Here is a 15,773-nt window from a genome sequence, read left to right as displayed (position 1 = left end):
CCAAATGTATCTGCCTGTAGTGTACAAAGTTTTCATCATCATATCTGTATGTATTTCCTATAGACCACTTAATGTAACCTTGGTCTTTTAAAAGTTATATATTTCTGTATCTGTGCCTTCATCCAGATTTACTCATCATATCTGTATATATCTCCTATGGACCACTTGATGTAACTTTGGTCTTTTAAATTGTATATTTCTGTATCTGTGCCTTTATCTATTCAATAAAGGTTTTTGAAACAAAAATAAACTGTTCTTATCAGTTTAATATCCGATACGTCCTCTATCTGGGGACCATATATTAAATTGATTTATGGAACAGGGAGCTGGAATAGGAGCTTGCTCTGTCCACTCCACGCATCAACCTGGTATTGCAGTACCTCCAGGAATGGTGCACTTCCCCACCCGGGCAAAACAATGCTGTTGAAAAATAGAATAGAAAACGAAAGTAGCGCTTCCCTACCAAACCATGTAAAGTGGCGCTATTGGGTTTGCGTGTGAATAAAAGCAAACTGGTCACCGTATCGTGCCTTATTTATGTATTTATTTGACTTATTTGCCGCTTTGCGGCACCCGGGCTGTGCGTTATTTATTTATTTATTTTTTCGTGTTTAAAAAATAAATACAAATTCTTTCTTTTTTTTCCTCTTCTCCATCCAGACGCTGCACTTTGACAAGAGACAAACGTTGGAAAAATACTGTTGTTCCAGCAGCAGAGTTTCATTGGTTTTGGATCCATTTCACTGGGGAACGAATGGAAGAAGGTTCCCAACAAGTCAGTAGGATGGATGGAGGGAGGGAGGGGGGGAGGGAGGCAGGCAGGCTGGAAGAGAAGTGGACACTGTCCTTGGCTTCTCTGAGCAAGAAGAAAAATACAGAGGGGCATATTACCAAGGGCCTCATCGCCGTTTTAGTAGGAATTTTTCCCGCTAATGCGGCGATAAAACTATCGCCCTATGATCAAGCTGCCGCTAACTACTGTTAGCGACAGTTTCCATGTGTTAGCAACAGGAAAAATTATCGCGAAACACGGAAGCGATAAATATCGCTAATGATATGCGAGGTAGGCGTACCCTCGTTAAATTTCACCAAAAAAGTCGCTAAAACGATATCGCACTATTAACAACTAACGCATGGACATGCTTAGTGGGGAAAAAATTCCCGCTAAGGGCCCTAAGCTGGAGATAAATAAGAACTGCTAAAACCAGTTCTAAAACAGCCAAACTGGAGATAAAAAAAACAAATAAAAGGAGACATAGGCCAGCCCAGCCCCACCACAAAGCTGAGGACCTGCAGATGCCATGGAGGCAGTAATCATACAGCTTGGAGTTCCACAAAGACCACAGCCCCCACCACCGCCACCACCACCGCCTCCTGGACCACCACCAAGGCAGCGGCAAAGACGACGGCAGCCAATGCGCACACGACTTGTCCTTGGAGATCTACAACCCCAGGATTTCATAGCCCACTACAGGCTCAAACGGACATCTATTGAGTATATACTGAACCACATTGGCCACAGGCTCACACCAGAAACTAGCAGATAACCAATATCCCCCCGCAAACAAAGCTACTGGCTGTGCTGCATTTCCTGGCCTCAGGGACATTTCAACCCACAACATCCAGAGTGGGTGGAGTCTCACAGGCAGCCTTTTCAAGATTCCTCCCAATTGTGTTGGATGGCATAATCAGCCTGATACCTCAGAAACTACACTTCAACAATACTGTGCGTGAACAGCTCCTGGTCAAGCAGGGTTTCCACGCCATAGCTGGATTTCCACAAGTACTGGGTGCAATAGACTGCACACATATCCGATTAGTGCCACCTGCGGACAGTGCACACATATATAGAAACCGAAAGCACACTCACTCAATGAATGTGCATGCAATAGTGGACCACCGTGGAATGTTCACAAATGTCATTGCAAAGTTCCCAGGGAGTGTGCATTATTCGTATATTTTCCAGCAGTCAGTCATCAACCAACGCTTCCAGGATGGAACATATGGGAATGCAGTCCTAGTTGGTAAGTAGTAATCCAACATACCACTTCCATCTACAGCACATACATGCATAACAGAAATGTACCAATATCAATGTCACCATATCACATACAAGGGGGCACATTTACAATAACTGGCGCATTCCTGCTAATCAGCAGGGATGCGCCAGTTATTGTGCGCCACAGCTCCGACATCATGGATGGGCGCCATTTACAATGCGGTGCACCATGGTGCAAAAACGGCACAGATGTGTGACGCATCTGTGCCGTAAAAGTGATGCATAGCTGGAATTGCGTCACAAGCGATACGCAGCTCCAGCAATGCTCTGGGGGCCCCATCTAGTTCATGCTGCGTCAATCCTTACACCTGCTTCAGCCAGGCGCAGGGTTTTGACGCAGCATGGGCCTAAAAGTGACAGAGTGAAATCTTGTAGATTTCACTTCGCCACTTTTAGGAGGTGTCCCAGTGGCGGAAGGCCCCCCCTGCACAGTAACGGCGACATGTGGTGCAGGGCATTACAATGTTACGCATCTCCCAGATGCGTCACGTTGTAAGTACCCCTGCACAAAAGTGACGCAACGGCGTTGTAAATGAGATGCAAGGGGCTTGTAAATCTGCCCCAAGATGTCCAAAAACATCAGCCCACACCAGACACATTGACACCATGAACTGTGGTCACTGTAGCCAGATACATAGACCAAAATCACTGCAAATTGTACATCCCTGTCCCCCTCCCCAAAGTTGCAAGATGTGTGAAACATGCATGTGTGACGGAGAAACATCATTCACAAGCAAACTTGCAACACAACTCCCACTGTGTATGTCCTGTGCTGGACAGGCATGATGAATACCACAGGAGAGACTGACATGTTGCCATTTAGTGTGCTAGTGTCGTACTGCTGCATGTCACTTACCGTCAGTGACCCAGTAGCACACTACAATGTGCGCATAATTGCTAAGGCTGTATGGAGTACGCCGGCACATGTGAGGCAGATGCAGACTACCTGGTTCACCTCTAGGTATATGGAGACTGACCCTCAAATATGGAGCTGATACAGGACTGTTCACTCATTACATTGTTAATTTACCTATTCACAACATAACACAGTAATACTGCAATCTACGGCAGTACATACTTGAAAAACAAGAGACGTCAGTGGATAATACAGCACGGGCATGCACAAAAACAAAAGGTTCATACCTCATATTATTTCTTGCTTGATGACATAGGTGTCGCATCAACCACTGTTTACAATTAACTATGGAAAGTATGACTCGTGGAAGAATGTTTGGTGACACTTACAGGTGATGGAGGAGAAAGGAAACTCAGCAGTGGACCCCAGTTGTACTTGGGTTTAGACATCCTTGCCAGTTCTTCAGCATAAGTTGACAGGGTCCCTAAAGTAATCCAAGTCTTCCAGCCCGCACTCCATACCTGGCTACGCCCTACTATCCCATGTAAATAAGATGTGGCGTATATCCAGTCTGAGAGAAAATCTGACCAACCCGGCCACTGTCCCCTTAATGTGCAGAGTATGATGAAGTAGTCAAACAGAAGTGTACACGGAAACTGCTAACCCATCGTGGTGTGCAAGTATCTCAATACTACCTCCCAGTATAGATGACCAGGAATACAGCCCCAGGACAAAGTAATAAAGACTGCCCCGGATTGTTCACAGCACTTGCAATGATCATTTCCCCTGAGACCCAATCTATGGAGCTCCACGGGTGGGTGGCATGTTTGGTGCCCAGTTAGTACATTAATGATCAGAAAGTTGACATTGGGGGTGAGGCAGTTCGTCAGATGGCACACTTTGCCGGTGCTAGCGTCTCCGTGCTTGTCATTTCCCATGCTGACACCAGTGCCGCAGTGCACCCTGGATCCCATTGGCTGTCCTTTCCTCACGCCTCCCGCCTCCCAGCTGACCCCTCCTCCCCTTATTTCGCAGCTGCTGCGCAGTGGAGACAGCGACCCTTGACCCTTGGATAGGTCGGTTACCCACTGCTGCAGCTCCGTCTGCCCTGTCCGCTTTTCCAGCTTTGACCCTTCCTCAGATCGACGCTGATTCACCTGTGTCATTGCTGCATGGCCCCCCTTGAGTGCCTGTGCCCCTTGCCTTCTGGGTCCCTGTGTGCCTGCCCTCATCCCTTCTCATTTTGTACCCCGTGTGAGTGTTGAGTGGTATTAATTTTCATACACTATTGCTCCATTGCTGTTGCGCAGCGGACGCACCGCTGTTGTGCCGAAGGCGCAACAAAGGTAAGTCCGTCTGTGCCCGTCTGCGCATGGACGGTGCCCAGCGCCAGGACCCCTGGCCCTCAACGACACCAGGCCACCGGTCTGAACTACGATGCCGCCACCCTACACGCACTCAACACCAACTGGAACACCACCTGCCACCAAGCCAGCCCAAAATGCACACACGGACCCTTCACCTGCCAACCCTGCAAGTTCACCTGCCTCCGGACCAGCACCGCATCTGCCCGGCCAGGCCCCAGCAACAACCACCTCAAGTGCATCCTGCTCAACACCCGCTCTGTCCACTGGCCCACTGTTGAACTCTGGAACCTCCTCGACACAACATCACCAGATGTTGCCATGCTCACATAAAACTGAATGAATGCCTCCTCTGCCCCCCCACATCGCCATAGCCATTCTGGATGGCCCCAACACCACCATAAGAGGCACTCACATTTACAGACCCCTGTGACCACGCACACAATTCAGCAAACCCATCGCAGACTTTGTCAGCTCGCAGGGCCAAACACCCTCAGACTACAACCTCCTTGGGGACCTCAACTTCCACCTGGAGAACAACAATGACAAAAACACCACCACCACCCTGCTTGACAACCTCGCCAACCTAGGACTCAAGCAACTGGTGAACACCCCCACCCACTATGCCGGCCACACGCTTGACCCAGTCTTCTCCTCCAACAAGCACATCTCCTTCAGCCACTCCACCATACTACACTGGACAGATCACAGCTGCTTCCACTTCTACTTCAGGAGAACCATGACTCACCACCACCTGCAACAGGTACCCCATAGAAGCTGGAGCAAGATCACTGCTGACCATCTCACCACCTCCCTTAGCTAGAACCCTCCCACCAACACAACGGACCCCAACGAAGCTGCCCCAAACCTCACACAGTAGCTCAACAACTTAGCAAATGAGCTTGCACTGCTGAAGTATCCTCCCAGCAGACCTGGCAGCAACAAATGCTCGTTGTACTACAAAATCCGAATCCAAAGATAACCTGCAGCACCCTCGAGAAAGCCTGGCGCCATGACCAGTCAACAGGAAACATGACAGCTCTCAAGAACGCCGTCCGCGAACAACACAAGCTTATCCCAAACACCAAAAGGACAACAGTCAGAGAACTACTAGACAACAACACCCACAACAGCAAGGAACTCTTCAGCATCGTCAAAGAGGTCTCATACCACTACGCCTGCAACGACATCACACCCTCGCAAGACCTCTGCGCCTCACTTGCCTCGTTCTTCCACCGCAAGATCGCCGACATACACAACAGCATCAGCACACAGACAACGCAGCAAACCACCGAACCTGCGCCACCCCCCACCACCCTCTGCACCTGGACCTCGGTCAGCTCAGAAAACACCACCCGCATGATGAACACCATCCACTCCGGCTCGCCAACCAACCCCTGTCCACAACACATCTTTAACAAAGCCTACTCCATCATCGCACCCCAACTCCGGGACATCATTAACAGCTCCCTCGCATCCGCCACCTTCCCGGAGAGTTGGAAACATGCTGAGCTCAGCGCCCTCCTGGAGAAACCCATTGCTGAGCCACCGCTGGAGGAAGATGCTTCTCCTACCTGGCAGCAAAGACATTGAACTACCTCCTCAACCACCTACGGCTGGCACAGGACCTTCTCTCCTTCAGGAAACTACTGAAGACTTGGCTCTTGGAGCAGTAGTGGCTCCCCCTCCTCCCAGCGCCTTGAGACCCCAACGGGTGAGTAGTGCGCTCTACAAATTTGTTAGATTGACGTTCACCCACTCCTCCTCACATACAGGCTGATACAACCCTGTATTCCATTTGTGTAAGCCTTTGTCTGTCCCCCTGCCCATCTCTTCCTGCACCGCCTTCTAAAGGTAGGAAATTAATTACTTCATTGAGGGAAAGACAAGGAGCAACTGCAGGGCCTGTAGTGTTGGTGGTTCTGAGGGGGAGTCTGGGTATTGATCATGTATATTTTGCTGTAGGCAAAAGCAGGAATAGTGAAAAAGTGGAGAGGGCGTATGGATATAGCCTAAGTCAATGTCTGTCATGTAGTGCCCTTCAGGATATAAGTCCCCCATCTGCACAATGCTAACCTCACGGAGAGACCGCAAAGGACCCTACTCCTGTGTAACGGACAGTGCTGCGTGACATGGCAGGGGGAGTGCAGGTACATATAATGTTACTTTATTCCGCTTAGCTATTGCGTGACACGCTGCTATAGTGGTGTGTATTGTCTTCATACCTGTTTTTTGTGTATGACTGTTCACATGTGTAAGTACGCTCAATAGTGGGGTAGGACCTGCATCCCTGTCTACTACGGCAACATGAGGCGGAAAGGCATGTGGTCATACCCAGTTGTATGCTTACTGTGTTTGGCCACAAAGGTAGTAGACATACAAATGTATGGAACTTGAAACCACCCTTCTCACATGGCAATGTCAGTGTTTGCACCATTGGCAGTACCTACTGTGAGTACATGTATTATTGATTTTTTTGTAGACATCATAGCTGCCCTGGCATTGTCAGTGAACCATGGTGCCAACTCATTGTGTGCCAATGTGAAGCAGGAGTATAGTCGTCTGTAGGCAATGTCAATGTCTGGAACCAACATTCTTTCACAATCATGTAAACCGCCAAAAAATGTGCTTGTCATGAGTCATCCCAATGCCTGTGGGCCACTGTTTGATTGGTCATGCATGGTGTTACAAGTAGACATGGCATGGGAAAAGTGTTACTATGTTGGTAGGGCCATGGAAATGGGCACGAGCAAAAACAATTCCATGGTAGTCAGGTCAGTGAAGAATGCCACCTGGAAGTGAAGTGCTTGTTGTGTGTGAGCAATGTCAAATTTGCTTCACGTGCTGCACCATGAGCACATCACACAATAATGGTACCCCTGTATTCTCAAATCCTACTAAGTGTATGTACAGATAATCTGGGATGAGGAACTTTTTGCACAGTGTTCCTCAATGTAGATAAATGAATACCTACAGCCAAGTAAGTCATGTGAGATCCTGGCCCACTGCTGTTGCAACTCAGGAAACATGCTGTGTAATTTCAATCAATGATGTTGAGTGTGGATACACATCCTCAACATCTTTGCATGGCGCTCTATCACATTTTGCATGAGCAATCAAGTCTCGAAGACATTGCTAAACCATCCCTCCTTGTCACACATGATCCAAACTTGTAAACCCCTAGCCTCCAGGTACAGCATTGAGGATTACAGGGGTGGAATCATTAACAAGCAACGTCTTTGCAATGTGCATCTCACGTCGCCTTGTGCCCCTTGTGCATGGTGTTGCATACAGAATCATGGAAGCTAATGTGTAGAATAATCAGCTTGCGGAAGGACAGGTCTCTAGCCAGTTGTGTGACCGTAATCAAGTGTGTCATGTCATTGTTGCTGTGTCCACCATATAAAGTTTACTTGTCTCCATTTCACCAATGCTGACATACATGTACAAACGTGGCAGCCCTGCTCTGCAGTTCATTGGCTGTGTACCCAATGCTCTGATGGAGTGTATGACTTGTATGTTTCTTAAGAACTGGCCCGGACTGTGCGTAGACAGGTGCCAAGGTGATGGCCCGAGCTGTGCATAATGCCAACTCAAAGGTGTTGCCTGCATTGTGGATCAGTGTGCAGTGTGGTGATGGCGGTGGTCAGCCTAATGTCCGAGATGTGATATGGCAACTGGTGCGTGGTGTCTGTGCACATGGGGAAGGCTGTGTGAGCGCTGACCTCCGCGCCTAATCCCCCATAGTAATCCTAGGATTGATGCCTCCTGACTCTACAACCAGAGCCACAGGAGCGGGGGGCGGCCTGGCGCGGAGGGGCACCGAGACTTGCCCAGAGAGGAGCGAGTGGGGGCCGCACTAACTGCGTGATGGAGAGGGAGTACCAGCTGCCACCCACATTCATATGGCGCCGGGGCAAAGTCTCCGTAATGGCTGTGCCCAGCTGTGACGTCGCTAATATAGGAGTGCGGAGCTGTGGCGCTGCTCCCGGCTGCCTGGGGAGCGCTGGCACCCTCACATGACAGGGTGGGGGGGCAGTGTGATGCGGCCGACAGCAGGAACGGCGCCTCGATAGCGAAAATTGGAGCACACACACCCTGGGCTATGTGTGCAGCCATTCCGGCATCTGTAAATACAGGTGTGCCCTTCTGTGGATCACAGCTCTGCGACTTCTGACTGTGGAGCCTTGATCGCACGCCGGTTGCGCAGCCCCAGCAAGGAGGGCAACGAAAGAGGACGGGGGCTCCAAGATACACCCTCCCGCACTGACAGTGACTTGACCCCCGGCACGGCAGAGATACGGGCAGGGCCTGAGGTGACTGGTGCGGCTGGCCACGAGCTGGGGGTGCGCTGGTGAAGGGAGCGGCAGGCGGTTGCCCTAAAGAGCGGAGTAAGCCCACTTTGGACGACACCGCTCGGCCCTCCATGTGATATGCCCCGCGAAGTTTGCTGAGCCTCCCCCGGTGAGTGCAGTGGGTCGCATCTGAAGCCTGCTACTGACGGCCCCTACCCTGAAAGTGCAGATCACGACTGTGGAGGCTGAGCAGGTGGGGTTTGGACTTCTTGTAGGGCAAAGCGAGCTGGGCTGTAGACTTGCACTTGGGTGGGAGCCCCCCCTCCCCCAACGTAACTGAGTTAAAGCGGCGCAGTTTGGAGGGTGCCGGACCCTCGAGAAGCTGCAGACCCTACCCCCACCTCCAGCAATATTGGAGCTGTGTGAACGCACTGTGGATTGAGGGAGGGATAGGCTGGTGATGGCACTGGACTGCCCTGTTGATTTGTGCGTGGACTGAGTGCAAATTGCAAAGGGGCGCAAAGGATGCAGAGCCAGCGACGGCCACGGATAGAGGTGTGGGAAGTTCCTTGAGGAAGTTAGACCTCCCAGTGGTGGCGGGCTGCTGCAATCTGCACTGCAAAGAGGATGTGTGCACACCCGGAAATGCCCACTGAGCGAGGGAGTACCGGTGGTAGAGCTGCGGAGCGGGCCTCACAGCTGTGGACGCAAGTGTAGGGGCCAGTGCAGAGTGACCTTGCTCGTGAGGAGGCCGGGATGGCTCAATAAGACGCACGGGAGGTGCAGCTTAACAGGACTGCGCAGTGGGTGTGAGTAGACGGGGGCGGAGGATTGGAGTACATCGCCAGCTGCAACCATGGGCAAGCCCAGAGGTCGGAAGGAGGGGGACTCACCGCCGTCGGACGCAGAATCCCTACCGGTGGAAGACTGGATTGAACCGGAATTGCTGCAGAATGCCGGTATTCTACAGCAATTTGACAAGATCCTTGTGGCCATCACAGACACACGCACTGCTCTTCAGCAGGACATTGCATAAGTTGCGACTGGATTAGGCCTACTGCGTGCAGACCATTCAAGAATTGCAGACTCACTAAAACAGTTGGAAGCTACACTTCAGGAGGTTGGCACAGCGCAGACGGCACCATCTGCATCAATGGAAGGGCTCTTGGACCGTCTCTCAGTAGTGGAGCGGCGAGCTGAGGACGCAGAAGGCTGAAACATGCGCAAATAAATCCGCATGCTGGGCCTGCCTGATTAAATTGAGGGCCCGGACATAGAGGTGTATATTGAGACTTGGCTCTGGTCTGTTGTGGCCCCTGAGGGACTTTCAATTTTTACACTATGGAACGGGCGCATCATGTCCCGGCCAGACCGCCGGCACAGGGCCCTGCTCCAAGACCGTAGGTGTCGCGGTTGCAGCACTTTCAAGATCGCAACCTGCTTCTCCGGAAAGGCCGCTGCCATGGCCCCTTCCAAGTGGACAACAGCAACGTCACTCTCTCTCCAGACTACGGCATCGTATGTCCTCCCAAGCTGGGAAGAAAGAACAGCATGCGGAAGGGATTCAATATTCTCAATTTTTGCTAGCCAATTAACACATAGTGTTGGACGGTAAAACCCACTTTCATGATACACCCGAGGAGGCCTGGGAATGGTTGGAGTCCCATTAAGCAGGGAAGGATGGTCAGGAGGGGGAGGCGCATGAGCTGGTCTGCGACTCGCAGCCTTGCAGATCGCAACGACTACATTGAGGCAGGTGCGGCCTGCGGAAACCATTGGCTTTGCACACTGCCATGGAACGCAAGGCAGCCCTGGCTGCGGTGGTGGCGATCTCTGGGAAATAGCAAAACACTGTGTCGGCAGAGTTTTGGCATGGGAGTGGAAAGGAACACTTGGAGGGTAGATCCTCTGTATCGGACAACCAGGCACTGCCATTGTTCACCCCTGGGACAGCTGACGGATTGTTGGATAAGTAGCTATTGGAGGGTCTGTGGAGATGGCACTTTGGTTTTGAGTAATAATGTTGATGTGTTGGTATTAGTGGTTTGAAGATGGCAGAGATGAATCACATGGGGGGCGGTGAGTGCCTGTTTTGCCAGCAAATGGGGGTGTAGTGCAGGCGTGGAACGGTGATGGGCTCAGGGAGGTCCTGGGAGGCAGGATGATTCGGGGAAATGGGGGGGCAGCATTGGATGTTGTGTTTATTTGATTAGTAGCAGATTGTGACCTAGGCCCTATCCAACCTCCATTGGATGGTAATGGCAGGTTTGCCTTGATTTAGAATGAGGAGTGCATTTGTGCCAGTTTGGATGGAATTCACAGTGTTGGTGCCTGTTCTTGTGGGGCTGGGAGGGTCAGTGGGGGTATGGGTTGTTTGGGGTTTGTGATTTGTTTGGTTGGGGGACATTGCCTGCTGGTGCGCCTATTGGTCAAATTGGCATTATTATGTATTGTGTTTTTTTTTTTTTTTTTATTAAAAGAAGAAAAAACAACGTACAAGGCAAAAAAGGAAACAGTGTACATGGACATATGTTCACATAGGAGGACACCTAGGCACAATATTATACAATAGATCAATAGTACATATTGTGGGGAGGGGGCCAGCGGGGAAACAAGTTTAAGGATAACAAAGAGCACACAATACATGGAATGCCGGATCAGGGGGACAGAGGGACTTCGGGGTCGTTCACGAACGGAGGCGCACATAGATTTCCACGGTATGCGTTCCATTGGCTCCAGATACTATTCCATTTTCTAGGTTTGCCCCGCGCCACATACCGAGTCTTCTCTCTGAACATACACCAGTCCATATTCTCCTTCCACACCGATACCGTGGGCGGGCGCTGGGAACCCCACAACTGCGCTACATATCTTTTGGCTATCATATTCCCAAGGGTCGCCCACTGCGTCTGGGCCACACTATAATCATTCGGCTCCCACACATTCAACAGGCAGCGCCTGGCCTCGGGCTGAAGCACCACCCCCGTGACTCTACCCATCACTGCATGCACATTATTCCAGAGCTGCACCACCTCCGGACACTCCCAAAGTATATGGAGGAAAGTTCCAAGCATCCCACAACCACGCTTACATAGCCCGTCCGAGGAATAACCCATGCGAATCAAGTGCGGACCAGTGATATATACACGATGTAAGATTTTGAGCTGAACGAAACGGAGACGGGCAGGAATCGCGACTTCTTTAGGCGAGGATAATGCAGCTTGCCAATCCTCATCGTCCAGCTCCAAACCATCGCCGGTCCAGACCTCCCTAAGACGCACTAACAGATCCACTCGGTTGTTAATCAACTTCTTATATATCGGGAAATGGTACCGTCGGGGACGTGGCCGTCAAGGATCCTATCTTCAAGGGGGGAGGACTCGGGGACGACAGTACCCGCAGTGAGAACCGAACTCAAGGCATGGTGAATCTGTGTGTATCGGAAGAATTCCCTGTCACTCAATTCATATTCTGTCTTTAGTGCCGCAAAGGTCTTGATTTTGCGTTTGACCCAAAGATCGCCCACGCAGCTAATACCAATCATATCCCATTTTTCAAACCCTTTAGTTTTACAGAGACATCCCAACCTTTCAGAAGCATACAAGGGGGTCGCACGAGTCAATCGATCTTCCCATCCCACAGACGCATTCGCAGCATGCCACACGCGTACAGCAATCTTGGTAGGTCCAGATAAATCCTTGCCCGCCGCCTTGGAGTAGAGCGCCCTCCTGTAGTCCCCGCCCGGTAGCAAATACTTATCCATCTCGAATGCGGGTTAGGAGCAGGTGCATATGTCACATGGTTGATCGCACTCAGTTGCGAGGCCCAATAATAACGCCTAATATCGGGCAAAGCTATACCCCCATCATACCAGGGAAGAGTGAGTTTAGCGAGGGAAATACGCGAACGTCCATCCCAGATTAACCGTCTCTGCAGGATCTCAACCTCTCTAAAGTAGCTCGCCGGAATAATATCGAACGTATTCTGAAGCGCATACAAAAACCTCGGCAGGGCCATCATTTTAAAAAGGGCTGCGCGCCCGAGCGGCGATAGCGGCAACCCGCGCCAGCGCACAACGTCAAGTCTCAATCTTTGAAGGGGGGGAGCAGATTATGTTCGTAGCGAGCCGCAGGGTCTAAAGTTTTAAAAATCCCCAGGTACTTAAAGCAAGTCGGAGAGACCCGAATGGGGCATCTGCGATGTAAGGGAGGGGGACCGCCCGAGAGCACGTATACACAGGATTTAGCCCAGTTGATGACGAGGCCCGAATTTTTCCCAAACGAAGTGAGCACATCGAACAAAACATTCAGAGATTTTCGAGGGGACGTAAGGTACAATAAAATATCATCCGCGTAAAGAGAGACGCGATCCTCAAAGTCCGGGGACAACTTGATCCCCTCAGCGAGGGCTCCCAGCGCAACCAGGCAGCCAGCGGCTTAAAGGCGAGCGCGAAAAGCAGTGGTGACAATGGGCAGCCCTGTCGCGTGCCCCTCCCGAGAACAAAAGACGCTGAGACCCGACCATTCACAACTACCTGCGCCAGTGGCTCCGCATACAAAAGTTTCACCCAGCCGATGAACCCGGGGCCGAATCCGAATTTCACAAGAGCGGCCCAGAGATAAGGCCACTCAAGAGTATCGAATGCCATCGTAGCGTCCAATGAAGCCAAGATGGCCGGTTCACGAAGAGACGACGCCCTCGCGAGAACACAGTGCAAGCGCCGCAGGTTAAGCGCCGTGTTACGGTGCGGGATAAAACCGGACTGATCCGGATGGACCAGGTCGCTGATAACGTTCGTCAGGCGGTTAGCTAATAACATAGCCAGAATTTTCGGTTCAGCGTTTAGAAGCGAGATCGGTCTATAAGATGAACAGCGATCCCGTGGCTTCCCTTCCTTGTGAATCACTACGATAGTAGCAAGACGCAGGTCACGTGGGAGGGAGCCAGAGTCGCGGGACTCTAGAAACATATCACGAAGATATGGAGCCAGTTTGTCTGGGCACAATTTATACAGTTCAATGGGCAGACCATTTGGACCCATGGCCTTGCCAGAGCGGATTGAACGAATGGCGGTAGCCACCTCATCAGCCGACAACACCACGTCCATCAGGTCTCTGTCAGCCGCAGACAGGCAAGGCAAAGTAATATCCCGAAGCAACAAATGAGAGTCAGCCTCCGGTCTGTCAGAGACTGGAGCATATACAGTTCGGAAGTGTTCCGCAAAGCATTCAACAATCGCAGCCGGGTCAGTCATGCACACTCCGTCCAGGTTCTCAATCACAGGAACTACACGACTCGCCCTTTCTTTCTTGTCCAGCCACGCAATCAATTTACCCGCCTTATCCCCATCATCATACAATCTGCCCTGCTGTTCCCTGCTCACGACCTTCGCAGCATCAGTAACCAGGGCCTTATAATCCAATTGTTTGAGGCTGAGGGAATGAAGCTTGGCACGGGACACTCCGCGCTCCAAGTCACTCTCCAGTGCGGTTATCTCTGCCTACAGACGGACCACCTCTTCATGCTTACTTTTCTTGGCGGTGGCGATCAAAGATAAAGCCTGCCCACGTATCACAGTCTCAAACGCCTCCCACAACGATACCGCAGATGACACAGACCCCACATTTTCTACAAAATAATGATCAAGGGATTTCACCAATTCGGTACGGGTCTTGGGATTGCGAAGAAACCAGGGGTTAATAGGGGCGACCCGTCCCTCATTACTCATAGTAGTATCCATGCTAAGCCATACTGGCGAGTGGTCGAATATGCCCCGGGCGAGGTGCCTCACCTCCCCAACGGAGGAGGACAGTGCCGCCCGCAGCAGAATATAGTCGAGTCTGGACAGACTGCCATGGGCTCCAGAGTGAAAGGTGTATTGCGCCTGATCCGGGTGCAGCAACCTCCAACAGTCCACCAGACCAAGTGTCTCCAGGAACCCACTCAACCATGATTGCGACTTGGGGAGATCCCTGGGGGGGTAGCGATCCATGTCACCGGAGACAACCAATTTGAAGTCTCCGCATATCACCAAAATGCCCTCAGGGAGCCCCAGTACTACATGCCCAAGATCAGCAAAAGCCGAGGTCTGTAGACCCGGCGGGACATAGACAGTGACAAATGAGACCGTCCTCCCCTCCCATCTACCAGTGAGAGCGGCATAGCGCCCCCTATCGTCGAGAAGCACATCATCGATTGCCAAGGGGAGGGAGGACCTAACGAGGATACCCACACCCCTAGAACCAGAGGTGAAGCCAGAGTGTGCCACCAGACGATACCCTCGCCGATTCATGGCATGGCACGTGTTCCCAACCAGATGCGATTCCTGCAACAACACAATATCGGGGGAGAGGCGCCGCAGTAGCTGCAACACCACACCCCATTTTATCCTGTCCCCCAGCCCATTGACATTCCAACACGTTAGTTTCAACCCACTAACCCCCATCCCAGAAAGATGTGCAGAGTCCACCCCACAGCAAACACAATGACCTAATCAAGAAGAAATACGATACGTTGCCTTGAAAGAAACCCACAAACACCCAAGAACCCCCCACCCTCCCAATAAGAACCCGTTACAACACCCCCCACCCTGCACCCCTGCGTTAGACTCAAAAGCCACCCCAACTTGCAGTGTGCCTGTCGCCCCATCATTAAACTAGTCTATGAAAAGAAACTCCTGAGGAGGAAAGAGTCCCACTCCCCCCGCCACCCTCAGGTACATAGCAATAAGACACAGCAATAGAAGAAATATCGAACCCAGCCAAATAATACGTGAATGTTCAGAAATCAGGAAACATAATGTCACTCTTGTTCCGATACGCCGCCCTCGGCTCCACCCGGATGCCCGGTTGAGTCAGTCTGTTTGGGGAGGGTATCCAGCCAGTCGCTAACTCCGTCAGGACGATCAAAGAAGAAAGTCCGTTCTTCATATTCGACACGCAGCCTGGTTGGAAAGAGCATTGCATATTTCAGGCCCAAGTTTCTCAGCCTTCGTTTCACTCCCTGAAACCCCATCCTTTGTCTCTGAACAAGCTGCGTGAAGTCCGGGTAGAAACTCACCGTCGTGTTCTCGAATTTTACGGGGCCACTTACTCTTGAGGCCTGTAGGATGGTGTCTCTGTCCCTAAAATTGAAGATCCTGGCGATGATAGGTCTCGGCGTGGCGCCCGACTTCGGCTTTCCGCCCGGCACTCGATGGG

General features: G+C 51.3%; 1 non-coding gene across 1 annotated transcript; it reads left to right on the top strand.

Annotated features, from left to right (window-relative positions):
* Nucleotides 1-213: 213 nt before the first annotated feature.
* Nucleotides 214-402, top strand: LOC144764378 (U2 spliceosomal RNA). Its single transcript, XR_013596525.1, has one exon. It is a non-coding gene; the product is annotated as a U2 spliceosomal RNA (small nuclear RNA).
* Nucleotides 403-15,773: the final 15,371 nt, after the last annotated feature.

Source organism: Lissotriton helveticus, chromosome 6 (genome assembly GCF_964261635.1).
Source record: "Lissotriton helveticus chromosome 6, aLisHel1.1, whole genome shotgun sequence".
In the NCBI taxonomy this organism is placed as follows: domain Eukaryota; kingdom Metazoa; phylum Chordata; class Amphibia; order Caudata; family Salamandridae; genus Lissotriton; species Lissotriton helveticus.
Note: the sequence above shows the minus strand (reverse complement) of the source record. Positions and strands in the feature narration are given on the sequence as shown.